Source organism: Falco punctatus, assembly GCF_963210335.1.
Source record: "Falco punctatus genome assembly, chromosome: 8".
NCBI lineage: Eukaryota > Metazoa > Chordata > Aves > Falconiformes > Falconidae > Falco > Falco punctatus.
In genome coordinates this window covers 9,669,994-9,686,682 of record NC_137588.1, presented here as the reverse complement: position 1 = coordinate 9,686,682, position 16,689 = coordinate 9,669,994, and the positions used below count along the sequence as shown (strand labels likewise).

At 38.0% G+C, this 16,689-nt stretch overlaps 1 protein-coding gene across 1 annotated transcript in view; it reads left to right on the top strand.

Moving 5' to 3' along the window:
• The window catches only part of SPAG16 (sperm associated antigen 16), a 412,452-nt gene that overhangs the window by 207,329 nt on the left and 188,434 nt on the right, over positions 1-16,689 (top strand). The gene's annotated exons all lie outside the window — the stretch shown is intronic.

The following is a 16,689-nucleotide window of genomic DNA, read 5'->3' as shown; positions in this document are numbered from 1 at the left end:
GAGCTAGATGTGAATTTAACTGATGCTTCTGTACATACGAATGACTTAAAATCCTAGAAATCCATTTTTACATGCTCACAGTGTGCTATTGCGTGAACAAGAGTCTTTCTCATGGTTGTCCTTGTGCTACCACTGTGTAAATAGTGGTAAAGTTGCAAGTCTTGTTGGTAGCTGTGAAGATCTGTAATTTTCAAGTTAAAGGTGCCGTTGGGTTTATGTATCCCCAGCTTGTCCAAAAGCAATGAGGGAATGTGGGTTGGTAGTAGGAGCTTGCCTGTATACAATAAAAGGGTAAAGGTATATTTTAGTCTCTGGACCTTACCTGCTGATTAACACATAATCGTGATGAGGATTGTCGTTTGCATCTTTCCCAGTACTGAGGTACAACAATATTCTTAAGTATCATAATGCCATTGAGTCTTGGGGGCAAAGGCAGCTGAGTTCTTGAAGAGTTGTTGGATGGAGGGAATGGAGGAATCTCACTATGTGCTTCATTCCACAATTATTTTTGCTTAAAAACACATCTCCTTCATGCTTGAGCAAAGTAGAGTGAGATGAGAGTGTGTGGTTTGCTGAAGCTCCAGAGCCCAGTGGTGTATCGTTTTCTGCAATGCACCCAGTGCTCTTTGGTCTCTACAAAGGGTCTTAGCCCCCACGTGTTGTCCCTGCATGGCAGTGGCTCCCAGGAGAATAGATGAAGGGGAGCACACTAGCTCTGTGCCTGTGAGGAAAGCAGAACATCTCTGTTGTGATGCTCTCTGCAGATCTGAGAGTAGAATTTTGCCTTAAGCTTTTTAAATAAAAGTAAAACTTCAAACAGGTCCCATCATCTACAGAGTGCAGCAGCTAGAAGGAAGGAGGAGAACAGTACTTCCTTTTTGAAGCTCAGATGGCAACTGGTCAAACTTCAAAAACAAACACTATTTTTACTCTGGTCTGATTGCATAGTACTTTGCAGATTAATTAGCTGTTACAAATTCCTGTCACTGTTGAAAATTTTATGAATATTTTCCAACTTACCTTTTATATGCTCAAAGGAGTGTGAGAGTCAGAATGAATCCTGCCACAGTCACCCACACAGGCTTCATGTTAAAAATTTGGACAGCTGGAAAAGAGCTGTGTAGTGTACCTGTGGATAACAGGTGGCCTGAATGTTTGGAATAGCAGACAAAAATCTACGTTTTCTGCTAGTTTCCAGAATAAGTTGAGGATGTTAATGCTGCACCTTTAAGAACCATACTCTAATTACACTAAGATATTTCATGGCATGCAGTAGATTTATTTCTCTTTACTAATCTTCTTGGGTGGCTAAAGAATCAAGCTCTGCAGCATAGCAGAGGTGTTTGCTAATGTCCAATAAAATCCTGGTGAACAGTAAAGTATTGTATTATTGTCCCGCATGTGTACTGGTTTAATATGTAATATCCTTAATATATTCATAAATATTAATCAAGTCAACTCTTGTAAAATGTCTGTAGCCCTTTTCATGTGAACGTTGAGTCTGTGGAATATAACGAATTTCTAAATTGAAAAGAAGTACAAACTGTAGGTTCTTAAAGCTATTTAAAACTTGCACTGAAAATTGCCTGTCAGCTCCTTTGTAATATCCTGTTTGCTTGAGACAGAAGCAGAATTGCTTGTGTTGTTTCTGTTGCTATTTCAACTCTCATAGTTACTGAGAAAAGAAATAAAAAATGTTATAAATTTGTTTATTACACCAAAAATTACCACAGCAGTTATCTGGAACTGTGTGGAATTTCTTTAAGTTCTGTTATTGGAAAACTAGAGGTGTGGGTACTGTCTCCTTAGTAATTAGGGGAAAAAAATAGATAGGATAAATACATTCATGCATCAAACATCTTGAAAATAGAGGTAGTTAATGTCTGATATCCTAGAAAAAACTGCCAGTGAGGGGATGCAAGAGAAAGATGAGGTGTTGGGCTAAAAGAACAATCCATGTTCTGAAAGCTCTAGATTGTATCTCGGGAAGCTGAAGGTGATGTTACCCTGAGGAAAATCTGTGCATGGGTAGATGAGAAAGACAACCTTGTAGAAACAGAATGTGGAAGGAATTAGCAAAATATATTGAGGATCATTGTGAGGACTCAGGAAAGGGTTGAATGGGTTGGGGCGGGAATAGCAACTCCAGATGGGCTTGAATTCACACAAGAAGCTTCTAGGGAAATTCTGTCTCTAAGACTTCTGAGAAGGCTATAGAGGGGCAGTGATTTTAATGCTCCCTGAATAACTGGGGGTTATGGGTGGTCAACAATGAAACATTTATAAATATTTGGTCTGCAGAAAGCTCTAAGCACCTGTCTATAAAACCTAGGTCTCTTCCAGCTGCATAAAGCTGAGCAGAACAAAGTCACTGCTGAACTTACATTGACCAACACAGCCAAAAGCTATGAAGTCTGCTCTTGACTTTAGCTGTGCCCTGTCTCTAGTGAAAACTTAAAGCTCATGATGGGGAGCATGGGATAGAATTTGGAAAATCAAATTGGATGCTCAGAACCTCTTCCAGGCTTAAAATTTGCAGTGCTGTGGGTGACTGAGCACTGTGGTGGCCTCTTGAGTCTAAGTCCAAAACGTTGCTGACAGTCCTGAGTGAGACAAAGGGGCCAGGACAGTGATATTTTCTCAAAGTTTTAAAGAGCAGTGACTGATAAACATGAAATTGTGGAAGTAAGACTCTGTCAGAGTGAAATTGATTTCCCCATCGTACAAAAACTTTTAAGGTTTAAAAAAGTAAATTCCTGAGCAGAATTGAAGTCAGAATAAACTGAGAAACTGAAATGAATTCTTGCTCTGATAAGTCCTTGATTTGTTGTTTTTTTTTACATGATTTTAATTTTTTTATCGTGTCATCATTTGAGCTTGTGAAAAACTATCCAGAGATGGATTTCAATGTGAAAAAAGGGTAGACTGCAAAGCCCAGCAGAACAGTAATTGAGGAATGTGAGGAAGGTGTGGAGAAACCTCTGAGGAGTGATGGGAGAGAGGGGTAAAATTCAGGAGGGAGGGCATTCACAGAAAGGGAGAGGTAGGCTGGATTTCAAGATGGTATCATGATCAGAGGTAACAGACGGAATCTGACACTGTTCATTGCACACTGCATCTCAGAGGACTTGAGCTTGGAGAAGGCGGGAAATGCTGAGGAGCAGAAATCAGACTTGACAGCTTGGCAGCTACGTGTACGATTTCAGAATTTCACAGTGGACATACTTCTGTAGTTTGAGAGCCCTGTAGCTCTTTGACCATCAAGGTGAATTACAAGTAATGAGCATGCTCCCTTTTTCATCCCCTGCCTTTACAGCTCTTGGCCTCCTACAGACTGAACTGCTGAGGAGGGTCGCATTACTGCTGGATGCTGGTGTATCGATCCACACCAACTTTCTTGCCAATTATAATACCCTCGTACATCAATGTGTGGTGAGAAACATCTAAAGGGTATGAAGAGAGTCATACAATCTGATGCTAAAAATAAATGGCTGCTTTCTTTTTGGTTACATATTGCAAATAATATTTTTTAAATAAATAAAGCTGTACGTGGCACATGAAGCCTCAGCAACTGTAAAGCATTTGATGACGTATTGAGTGACCAGGTTCTGTAGTCACGATAAAAGGATAATTTACAAAAATTCTGCTGACATCAAGTATATTCCTCCTCATGCTTTAGTAATTCCTAATGCTATTCTTAGATTAGTTTTTATTTCTATGAGAAGAAACAGGAATTATCAATTACAACGTTTTGTTTAATGTACTGACTTTCAAGTTTTGATGCTATAGTTATCTGCTGAATTTAGGGAGACATCCAGATCAAACAGTTACCGCATTAGTTATGATTCCAGGATCTGCACAAAGTTGCTACAAGGTAACGTTTGTTAGTTTCAGTTGAATACAGCAGCATTTGTCTGTATGCAAGTTGTAATTTAACATTACGTTGTGTGGTTTCACTATGCTTCTGGAGGCTCTTTCTAATTGGAGACCTTCACACACACATTGAGGGCTCTTCAAAAGCCTGCCAACAGGAATAAAGGTTTGGAGTCAGTTATTTTAAAGCATTGGGGTTTGTTACCACCCATCCCTTAGAGCATCTGCCCAGGTTGGGTCACCAGTCACGCTAAGCTAACATCATACATGGGAACCCACTGAGGACCAAAGGAAGCTCTTTGAGATGTTGAGCAAGAAACAGGCCAACAACTTGACTCCATCAGGGACTCTTTCAAATTCCACTATGAAAAAGTTTCAGCTGTGGTGTCTTCAGACACCCTCCCGTTTTTTGTGCTTCAGATTGTTTTTTCTGGTGGTGGTGGAGCTGCCTGTGTTTTCACAGGATTACTGCCCAATCTCAAACTTGTCTACACAGGCCCTGGGTCTCACAGGTAACTCACTGTGTAGGCATTGTATTGCTCTGCAGTACACTTCCAGTTTGTCCCCTGCTTTTAGGCAAGTCAGGAGTACTGAGCATCTGCTGCCCAGGTGGTCTGCAGACGTGCAGCAAGTGCAACACATCCCAGAGATGCGTTCTGCCCATTCAGGGAACTCCTGGGCTTACTGTGGACAGCAGAGGTTTCTGTACAGAGAAACCTTGGAAAAAAGCTGAAAAGGTTTTGTGATCAATCACTCTTTAAATTATGGAGTATCATTAATTGCATCTTCCAGCCTGAGAGTAAGAAGCTGAAGCAAGACAAAACGAGCTTTTGTAAGTAACAATACTTATGGCCCATGGCTTGTAGATACACATGGAGGGGGAGGGAAGGAACCTCACTGCCCCAGGAGGTTTCACAGGGGTCATCGATAAGAGAAATGCTGTGTTCAAATAAAGGATGTGACTGGTCAGGCAATGCTGTGTACATCTGAGAGCCAGTGAGCAGGAGGAAGAAAAATATCAGCATTCACACCTTCTGTCTGGCCACTGAGCCAACAAGACTTGTGGTCCTCTCAGTGAAAGGATCTTTGAGATTACTGTTAATAAAAGGTCCGTAAATAGTCAGCTTCAGAAGACTTTTTCTGCTAGTTTTTGAGTCATAAATGCTGAGTTCCGCATTGTACCTTAAAGAAGACTGAGACTTAAAAGCCACAAACTCCACTTTAAGCATTAACATAAGAAAGAGTTGTAAGACTCATGTTAATCACAAAGGACTTTGTTGGCTATCAGTGGAAAAAAAATATTCTGACTTGTGCCTTGAAATAGAGACTTTAAAACCTAATTCAGGGTTCACTGCAGAAACAGATGGTTTTTATTTATCCTTTTATAAATTTTGATAGCTATTAAATAAATGCAAGATAGTCTGCTACATTTGACTTAGGACTTTTGAACAGCATTTGTATTGAAAAGGCATAATGATTTAATTTCTTAAAGAATCTTGAATTCTTATATAGTTCAACAAAGCCTTTAGTTACCGGATTACCTATTAAATTTGACAATGGTTAGAAACTTCTTTTGGGTGGCATGATTAATTTTCACTCATCTAGCTGGCTTTATGTAACACATCATATTTAGCAGATTAGACATTTGTTAAGATGTTTTATCAAACTGAGCTAATACAGGAAGTTGAAAGAAAAAAGGTTGCATTCATTTATTCTACAAAGAAAAAACTATTTCAGAAGTCTTTCAGTCAGTTCCCCAGTGTACAGTATTAACCGTGTACTTGGTATTTTCAAGTATAGCAAAATTTTAATTTCAAAAGTAGCTTAGTTTATTTCAAAATCTTTGGCAAGCTTCATACTTTTTATACAAGGAAACAGTCTTCACATAACATCATTCTCTCTCAGGCCTCCAAAGCCTACTATTCTTACTTCACAAGCAAGTTTGAGTGGGTGGGCATTAGATTTCCTTTGGGATTCTCAATCTCATTATTTTTATCAATAAAAAGCCTCTGCTGGACAAAGGAATAAATCACATATAAATGAAATATGAGAGATTACATGAGAAACTCAGCTTTTGCTTAGTCTAATCCAATATCTTTGGCCAAACATCTCAATGTCAAAGGCTTTATAAGTATTCTACAGGATCAGCCTGGCAAAAAGAAATCAATAACCAGGTAATGGATTTGATTAAAATTTTTCCCCTTCCACCCACTCCCACAAGCCAAATGTTTCTACCCGTACTAATCTCTTCTGGCACGTGTAACTGTTGGTTATTCTTTGTGGGCTTTTGGGATGTATAGATATATAATACATTTTATATAATTTCAGAGGTCTGGGTTAACCCTTAGTGAGTATCTGTTTTAAGAAAAAGGAATGTTTGTACCTCATTTTATTTTTCTTTAAAGGCATAGTTCTGCAGTGTGCTTTTGGAAAATAACTTTGCTACATGTTTAGATCCTGTTTTGTTGTTCAGAAGTTGTCTTTTTTCTGTGACTCCTGTCATGCTGAGGAGCATTTTCTTACACAGGCCAGGGTACACAGCAGATGTCCAAACTTCTGGAGATTTTCTTTGTTGCAAATCATCAGGTATCTCCTTTACCCCAATCCTTCTGATCTTCTGTCTTTGAAACAGTTGTATTGGCAGACCACAGGCCATCTGGAATGCTTGACTATAGAAATATTAATGATTAGACCATTAGTGTTCTGCAGGGATGTTACCTCTGCTTTAAAGAAGTACTTTTCCATGTCAATAGGAAGAAAAAACCCAGAAACTATTGCATGCATTTTGAAGTTGATGCCACAGCTGCTGTAAGTGTAGAAATTTGGACTTTGCATCACTTTTCCTATTTTAAAATAAATCTTTCAGTTACCAGAACTGTCCTGAAAATCTGCTCTAAAGTAGAAATACTTTGCAGGACAAAATGCAACTTCTTTCTTTTATATCGGAAACCTTAAGAGTCTTTCATTATATTGATTTTAAAAAGCAAACGGTGTGCGGTTCCATAGTGGTTACTGAATAGGCTTCACTTTTCATCCAGAATGACCATGCTTTAATGGAAAAATACCTTTGGCTTCTATTTCTTGGTTGGTGGAAATATTGACCACTCAAAGTTAGAGTGATTCACTAATAATATCTCCATTACAATAACTCGGCAAACAGCAGGAGGGAGAAATGCTGATGACAGTTGGAGAGTGGAAAGGGAGGAAACTGGCTGACAGAAGAAGCAGTCCTCCTATTGAGCAATTCAGATGTGTATTTAAACTAATTACAGGAAGAAAATGTATTGTAATAAAATGCTGCCCTTTGATGAAACTGCTCTGTAGTTAGTTTCATAGGTGGCTTTACACACATTGAATTTCAAAACCAGTGATTGAAAACCTATTGAGGCTTTTGTGTAAAACTAATACATAGTAGGAAACCTTTCCAGTATTTAAGGTAAACCATGACACATTATTTTGAAGACCAAAGATTTTACATCACAGCCGTTTTGTTGATTGCCTTATTAGATATTTTCTATTGGTTAGCAAGCATGGCTCAGATTTTTAAAAAGCTCTTGTACAGTGGGAGCTGTTCAAAAGGTGCCTGGAGTCTGTTGTGGTATGTTAAGTGCTTTGCTGTAGCCTTCAAGGCATTGCTGTAACTGAAATGAAGTGTCTAGCATTTTAGAAATTTATGACAGGATGCTTACACCAATTGGGTTTTTTTCTATTTTTTTCTTTTTTTTTCTTTTTTTTTTTTTTCTTGTGTGTTGTAAGGAGTTGCAGTTGTAAACATGGTGGAAAGTGTGGTTGGTTTCTTCATTTATTTGCATGTTTCCTGTCTCCTGTACGTTAGTTTTCTTTTTCTGTAGGTACATAGTGAGAAACTTCATTTCTCTTTGTCTTGGTGGAGGGGGAAAGGAATGTGGCTTCTGAAGCGTAAATTGCATTTCACAGGGCATTTATATGCACATATGCCAGCTTCCAAGCAAGCTACCAAATAACATGTTTTTTTCTGAGTTCCTCAGACTTAAGACTATCTGGCAGTTTGCTTTCAGTGAAAGCAGACTGTGCTGGGAAGGACAGTTAAAGTGGATATAAAAGGGCAAAGAAGAGTCGGAGGCAATCTGCTTCAAAGGGATGTTACTCAGACTTAAGAAACACCTAGAGAAATACCCAGAGAAACATCAGTGACATCAACCCCTGACCAGCTCTCTGCACTTGCTGGAGGATGCTCCGTCCCCACCAGCCTCGTCGCCACGTGTAACACCAGAAGCAGCGCTCTCCTCTGGCTCGCTCCACTTGGAGCTGTTGCTGCTCCAGCAGTCAGTGAACCCCCATGGCTGGTTTGCTCCTGAGGAGGAGACAAGGGGCCAGAGGGAAGGACTCAACCATGGGTCACTGGCCAAAAATGTCAGTAGCTTGAAAAATGGAAGTGGTGATAACACAAAACCCTCGTTTGTGTAACTTTCTACTTAAATACGTTGTTAAATATTACAGCTATATGTTTGAGGAAGGCTAGTATTTTCCTCACAAAGCAATACCCCTCGATTTTACTTGTTATTTTTAATTATGTAATATATGGGATGATATTTCTGTACTTTTCTATTTAGCATGTGTATAATTACCAAGGGGTTTTTTTTCTTCTTAGATGTTGAGGATCCAGCCAGTGTTACACACACGCACACACACATTCTATCAAATTAAATTGAATCCTTAGCCACAATTTTTCAAAGAAACTTCCCTGAGAAAGCGAGAAGGGATGCCAAAGTATTGGTATGTCTGTGCTCTAGTTTTTATTCTGAAACAGTTTTAATAGCAGATTCCATTTTGGTCAAATCAAACAATTTAATTCAAATGCAGAATTTCTTAGGGAGTTCTTACAGGCTTCTGTGGTTTCTTTTGTCTAATCTTTACCTTGGCCATTTTCTCTTTTTTGTGTTTTCTTTTTTTTTTCTATTATTATTTTTCAGCTGAACTGCCATGTTTACTACTTAATTTTTTGACCCTCCATCACAGATATGAAATTCTTTAAAGCCTCTTTCAAAAAGACCTCAATCTTCATACCCACAGTGTGACCTTGGATATATTTGAAGTCCCAATGGGAATAAAGAGATAGCTAGTCTTTGTATTGTGTTATTTAAATCATGACTTAGCTATCTTACCTTCATAATTGTCATTTAAATTTTATGCTTGTCTATAAAGTAAATAGTTTTTAAATGTACTGAATGCTTTGCTTACACAGAAATTATATCATTATTCTTAAATGATTGTCTTGTGTGCTACATTCTATCGTTATCTGAATTTTAGACCTGAAACCAGCCATATTTAATATTGCAAGCATTAAACCGATTTAATCACATTGGTTGAAAAGGCATTGTGATTATCTTTATCGGTTTCACAAAAACAGGTGTCAAGTTTAATCTTTCTCTTTACGACAAAAGATTATTCAGTTATTCAAATTCAGTAATATTTTGATGTGATTGCTTTGACTTAGAAATTAAGAGGAAACTTTCTGATCAGCTACGTGGGTGATTAGATCTGGTGTTTACTTGAAAGAAAGAAAATAATTTCTATATGATAACCACTTTGATAGAGAAAGGGAGGAGGAATATGCAGAGTACTAACAAAATGGTATACTTCTAAACCTATTAGTTCAGCTTCAGTGAAGCCACAAATATGCAAAAGTTTCGCAGAAATTTGCCCGCTCTTCAAGGAGTTCTTGGGTTTCTCTTTTCATACATGTCACCATGATTTTCAGTTCCTGCTGGTCCTGGTACAGCTGCTGGCTGGGAGTCACCAGAAGCAATTCAGTTTTGCTGATCTTCATTTCTATAGGTTGTGAGAGAAACACTTTGTTTGCTGTGGTGGCTTCAATTTTTGAGGTGTTTAGGTTTTCTTCTAGGTTCATCAGCATCCCTATTTGAGGATGGGGAGTTGGAATTATAGACAGCTAGCTGCCTCCTCGCTTGGGTTGGTCTCAGGTTCTCTGGTCTGATCATGCCCTTTTGCTGAACATGTTACTCTCATTTTATTCAGAGTTGTTATACACGTCAAAACATCTCTCTTAATAGAATTTCTTGCGTTATGTTTCTTTATGTGCAATTATAATCTAGACGCCTTCAACATTCTTGGTTCATTAGTGTTTTCTTCAGTGCAATAAAGGCAATTGTTTTTTCCCTCAAGTCTGCTGCAAGGGTTCTAGTGAAGAAGCTAAGGGGATATCCATGTTTGTTATATTGTTAAAATGTGCATTTCTTAAAGTGTGGCTGTTAAAATAACAAACATTAGTGTTAGAGTTGACTGGAGAATGGCAATTCAATTGAGGCAATGTGTAAGATATTTGAATTGGAAATAAACCCAAAATATTTGGAGTGTTTTACAAAAATTGAATTGCACTGATATGTGTCTTTTCAAGGTACAAGGCTTAGATTTCATGTGAATATTGCTTTGATACTTTAAAAAAATATTTTAGAAGATGAGGGGACTTTTTTATCAGTATGACTGATTTATTTGGGTACATACTTGGGCAGAGGTTCCAATCCTTGTGTTGCCTGGTGCTGCAGGTTTTTGCTATGCCTGTGCCAGTGCCATGGCTAGCTGCTGTGGACGGGGAGGATTCTGAGCCTTTCTTCCTCGGTCTGTTTCCAGCCACTTGCTTCCAGTTCGTGGACATGGACAGCTTTGGTGTGCAGTGAGCCCGTTTGGGGAACGTGACTGCCAGGAAACTTCATTTCTATTTTTTCTGCAGGATTAATTTTCTGCTAATATAATGCTAACAAGGGGAATGTGTGGCTGAGGAACACAATGTGAAACCGCACCCTAGTCACAATGATCTATCCAGGATGAAAAATAGATGAAATACTAATTGTATTGTCATTTATTTGTTGTGCTTATGTATTTTACCTCAAGCTGTATTGTTGAAGTAATTTGATAACTTTTGGTATGAAATGGTTGCAGTAGCACAAGTAGCAGGGGGAGCTGACAAACTGTGAATGAAAGGTCAGGACTTGTTTGACCACTGAGGATGTGGATGTAGAACCATGGTCTTAGCTGGTTGTAATTGTACTCTTTGCATTTGAGTAATGTATATATGAAATGAATGAGGAACAGAAAGAAAGAAGGCCACAGTATATATGCCCACACTTTTGAGAGTTGTTTGTTTTAAATGGTTTTCCCCCTTTCTTGAGCTGTCAGGCATGAGACTGCATGGTCTCATGAATAGAAGTTCTGTTTTCATACAAAGCCTTTCTGTGAAAGGGTAGAAGATCATATTGATTTTGATGTGTTGCTTTCTTCTGTACCATTCCAGAATTCTGTTCATGTTCAGTATTTCCATTCCTCCTCCATTCTCAGACTTCAAATTGTTATTGATCACTGTCTCCATTAACTAATTTCCTGCCTTTGGTTATGTTTGTATCCCCAGGGCATGGCTCAGTAAGATCATCAGTTGCCCCAAATACAAACATTTGGCTAGTGCACTGTCCTGTGTGTTTTCTTGGCCTTCACTGTTGAGATCATTACACAGTCCGAGTTAAATATTTTCCCGGTGACAGGGAAATGTTCAAATCCCAGTGCAGAACTTTCTACAGTCTAGGAAATCTCTATGCACTCACTGAACCCTCTATGCATATAAATATGCAGCTTAAAAATGATGCTTTGTGCAAACATGCAAATGGAATTAATGGCTGTGGTTCATTACTGGCTATTAATTGAGATTAGATATCACTGGACAACCATTTGGGGATGATAATGGATTTGAAATGACTGATCCACAACTTTGCATTTCAGAGGAACTGTGACACAGGATTATCATTGTTAATATAGGTCTTAAATCTGTTCTGTACATGGAATTCATATATCTGATTTTGTTCCAAACTACGTTTTTCCCTACTTCAACAGCCCTTCATTAAAATTTGAGGTTTTGGAATCATTCCAATGGAGGAGAAACGACCCGTGATGGATGGGATGGGTGTCGAGATTAAGTATCACACAGAAATAGCACCCTGTTTAATTTATGTTGTGGATATTGATTGGTATGATGCATGATTTTATGTGGGCTAAATATATTAATTTAGTTTTAAAATGCAATAGAAGGAAGACTAACTTATATTGGCATTGTTTGAGGGAAAGCATTGGAATGGCACAGTACAGATACCATTTCTGGAAAATATGGTAGTTTTGCAATATTTACTCATTATATTTAATTTCAAGTAAAACAATTACTTCTTATGAGGTTATTGGAGGAAAATAACTTGGCAATATCCTAAAGCAAAATGGCACAGAAACACTGTTTTCTTTCAGCATAAGCAGCCTTTATAATAGTTGAAGGTCTCACTGGCTAGGCTCCTACAAGCTCCCAGCTTCAAATAGGATGCCCGTATACTCCTACTTCTTGATAAACTGGTGTAGATTTTTGTTGTGGGATGTTGGACATGCACTGGCAGAAAGCTTTTAGAAAAGACATACTTTTTTATTAAAATTTTTTTGTTGTTGTTAAAAAGGAATCAATTACTCCTTGGTCTTTCAATCTTGCATAGAGCCCAACATTGTCTAGTGCCCGCTGTCCTGCTGACGTGCATTTTGCTGCATCTAATCTCCAAGTATTGTAACTAGCTTTATCTTTTGTCTTTTCATTTTTATTCCTTACCTGGTGTGCTTCCAAAGCCTCTTAAAAGGCAATTTTACATGTACTAAAAACTGCCTTCTACCAGGTGCCTAAATTATTTTAAAATCTCATTTAACCACTTTTAATTACACGACACAGAAAGAAGCTAGCTCATTTTTTAAACATTAAAAAGCCTACCCTGCAGGGAATGATAATGCACTCAATATTTTTCTGGGGGTACCAAGCTTATCTTAGCAAGTTAATGGATTTGAATGTAGTGGGCCTAACTGTGGTTTGTGTAGATTGTAACCTGAATTGGAGTAATCTGCTACCATGTGGACATAACAAAAAATCATCATAATGATCCAGAATGCAGAACTATAAGCTGTGAAATAAATGAGTAATTGTGCAGGGGGACAGAGACAAGCTGGTAAGAGCAGTGGGAAAGGTACCAGGTAAAACAGGATTTCTCTTTGTGTGTATAGTTGGATATGCCAGCTTCTGTCATGAGTACTCAGTTCAAAAAGATAAAATGTTTTAAAATCTAGATGAATTGTTAGATTGAAACTTGGTTATAAATAACTTCTAATTTGTTGTCTGAAAATTCGTATATACCATTCTGGGACTCTTACTAGTAGTGGGAGCATGTTACATTTAAGTTATCATGGATGTGAAACTGTCACTTTTGAAGTGTAATGTAGCCTTAAGGAAGTTCTTTTAATAAAGAAGGTGAATTTCATTAAAACAAAAGTTTACTACTTTTACGGTGCCTAGATAACTAGAAGCAGCAACAAGTGGTATGATGCCGAAACACTGCTTTATTTTTTTTTTTTCCCCCTTGATGTCACTCCCAGCTGTCAGCCAGGTAGAATGGCAGAGGGAAACAGTTACCCTGTCTTGGGTCAATATATAAGCATGAATTATGATAAAAAGATCTAGCAATTAGGTAATGTAGAATGAAGAATTACCTTGAGTTTTGCACTTGGCATACTATGCATTGACAGTTTTCTGAGGATTTCCAGCCTTGTGTCACAGGTTTTTGCTAGATTGTTGCATTTTTATTTTCAGACAAAAAGTCATGTACCTGTATACCGTCTACCATCTGCTGGTTACTGCCGTGTTTCCTGGCTTTGAAACTTCTTCAATTGTTTATAGAATGCCACTTTTTGATTGATTTTGTGTTTTTGAAATTTATTTCTTTTTCTTCTCAGCTTTGATGAGAACTGAGGAAAAGAAAGGACATTTTTGCATTTCTGTTGCTGAGTATTTTGGCATTCACCTTCTGTATAAATGACATTTTATGTCTATTAATAAAACAGGAGTAAAATTGGGCTTAAGATTATTCTGAAGGGTGAGACATATTACAGTTACTACATAAGATGTATCTTAGACACATAGTCCATGAGGATAATGAAAGCAACACCCAAAATGAACCATAGATATCAAAAAACCTAGGGGTTTTAATAAGAAATGTCACTGTAAATAATTAATGCATCTCACAGTTCCAGTACCCAAAAAAGTGAACTATATCTCAAGTCTGTTTCAAGGTTACAAAATCTATTAAAAACAAAATCTTTGCTACTGAGTGTTTTGTTCAAATACAGACGGAGGACATAAGGATGGCTGCACATACCAAATTCTTCTGGACCACCATTCTTTTCCCAGCAGTGGATACCAGGGGATGCCTAGGAATGGGTAAGAATGGGAAAGGCTTTTGTGAGGTCCTGTCTTAGCACCCTCCTGGACTCTACTTCTTTCAAAGCTTCTTGAGTCACATGCAGTTTCCATGTAATCCTCGATGCATTCCTCTTCCAGAACTTTGTCCCATCTTCCTTTGTACCCACAAAGAATTGGATCTTTTATCAAGGAACTGTGCAAGTCTCCTGCCTGGTGTGGAAAAAATTACCTGTTTTCTTTTCAGTACTTTTCATGGGAACTTGTAAATAATATGTTGACCTCAACCTTTTTCAAACTCAGCCCAATTTTCACTTTCCCCGGTGAAAGAAAATGATGGGGTAAGACACACAGAGAAGTAGGATGATAAAGAGGAGTTACAATGACTGCACAGCATTTTCGTCCCTTAAATTGTTTTCAGCATCAAATGGAAAGGCAGTGTTTAAATACAGCTCTCATAACCAAGGGTGGGACCCCACTGGTGGGTGCATACTTTCCTAAGTGTAACTGTCTGGATCACTGTCTTTAACCTTGTTTCCAAGGAAAATGAAGCTTTCAGGAAGGTATCCCCCCCCCCCCTCCATGCTGCTTCTGTGCACATTCCTTAAACCCTTTCCCATGCTCTCCAGTAACATTTAACCTGCAGACTAATTCTGACAAAACATGGAAGGCAGAAGTCTAAAGAGTTGATCAATTCCTGATATATTTATTTAATCAACATCTAAGATGATCGGGTGAGGAGGCAAAGTATACTTCCACAGGCATTCAGGCTTCATTAGTTCTGTTTTTCATGGAATAACTGGGCTTTTCCAGACATTTCCTTTGTTTATCTTTCCTCTTTGGCCTAGCGTAAAATGTCAGCAAAATTAAAGTAATCTTAACAGTATTTGCAGTTTTGCCCTTGGTCTTTGCACTGCTTAGGGTCTACCTGCGCTGGTACTGCAAATAGTATAGTAGCTTTTATAATTTTGCTTTAGGATAATTGCATGAAAGAGACATAATTTTTCCAATTAAGCAATTGGAATATTGATTGTTAAGTGTTTTTCAAATGCCATGGTAAAAGACTGTTAATCCTGTAGTGGTTTAGATTGTATGTTTAAAATTCATTGTTGAGTTGTTGATGCTTATGTTGTAAGGGTAAGTTCCAGTCAGATGCTACCTGTTGCTGCAGCTCTTTTAGGACACAAAATTTGAACACAGGTGTGTTTGTTTCCGTGTGTTGCTTTAAGAACCATTTTTTGACAGTAATGTGTGTGTGTGTAAAAATCTTTGCTTTAGACTGTAATTGTCTGAAGAAAGGAGCCATGTCTTAGGTTGTCTTCAGAACACCAGGCATGTCCGCAGCACTACATAAATAACACATATAAATGCTATTAGCACAGATGTTGTTATGTTCACTTAATGCCATGTAGAATACAGTAACAAAATTGTTGTCTGATTCACAGTACTGGCTCTGGCAAATGCTAAAAATAATATTCCTGTGATTAAATCTTAGGATGTGGTATGTTAGACAGAGAAGTCTAGTTTACTGTTATTTACCAAATTAACAGTAGAGCAAAATGTTCTCTCTCCACCAGTATTCAGAATAAATCTGACCAAGAATGCTCAGTGATTATGAAGAGGTATTTCTCCTGTCAGTGATATGAGGGGTTAAAAGAAGGATGTCCTATGCAGCTAGAGCTAATGATTCAAATGGCTTTATCATTTATTTTGGCTGATATAAAATGACAATCCTTGTAGATTTTGAAGGATGGCATCTGTGGTCCTATCCTGATGGCCATCTGCTTGGCAGCTAATGTTGAGAAGCAGAATAGCTTGCTAGCTCTACATTCCACAGCATCTTCAGAGGTAACCTGACTAATCCCTCTGGAGTAGCTCGAGGTTCAGATCTAAGTCCATTGTGCCAAAGTATTTGAATGAGGTGCTGTATTTGAAGCTGCTTTGTTGATATTATGTTTGATACATTTACAGGACAACGCTCTCAGTGTAGCTATTGCCTTAATTCGACTGGTGTTCCAGAAAGTTATTCAGTCACCTGAAATCTTGTAGAATAACTCTGTGCCAAAAACTCATGTTGTTGCTGAAAATGACTCTAAATTATTGATATGTCTACAAGTCAGTAAGTATTAATGGAGAGTCATCCTGTAGTGAGAACAGTGAAACTAGAAGAAGGAGGAATGTATAATGAAAACTGAGTGTTTAGGATATGAGGGAGGAAAGATTTGTGGGGAAGTTTATGCTTCATCTGCTTTTGTGAAATGTGGAATTAACATTTCCACAGCTTTTTTCCACTGTAATTGTTTCCAGAAGGGCAGGTTTATAGCATCAATTAGGAATATCTGAAATCAGTTAGAAGGTAGAACTGCATGTATATTTAGTGTTAACAAAAAAGATCTATCCATAGAGATGATGCAGGTTACAAGTATCATAGACTGTCCAGTGCCTGGAACTTCTGAAAGTTTTTTATAGGCAAATACTTTGTTCTAAACTATACAGGCATACTTCATCCCTTGTAGTGCTTTGGTCTGCTAGAAAGTCAAAACAGAAACCCCCTA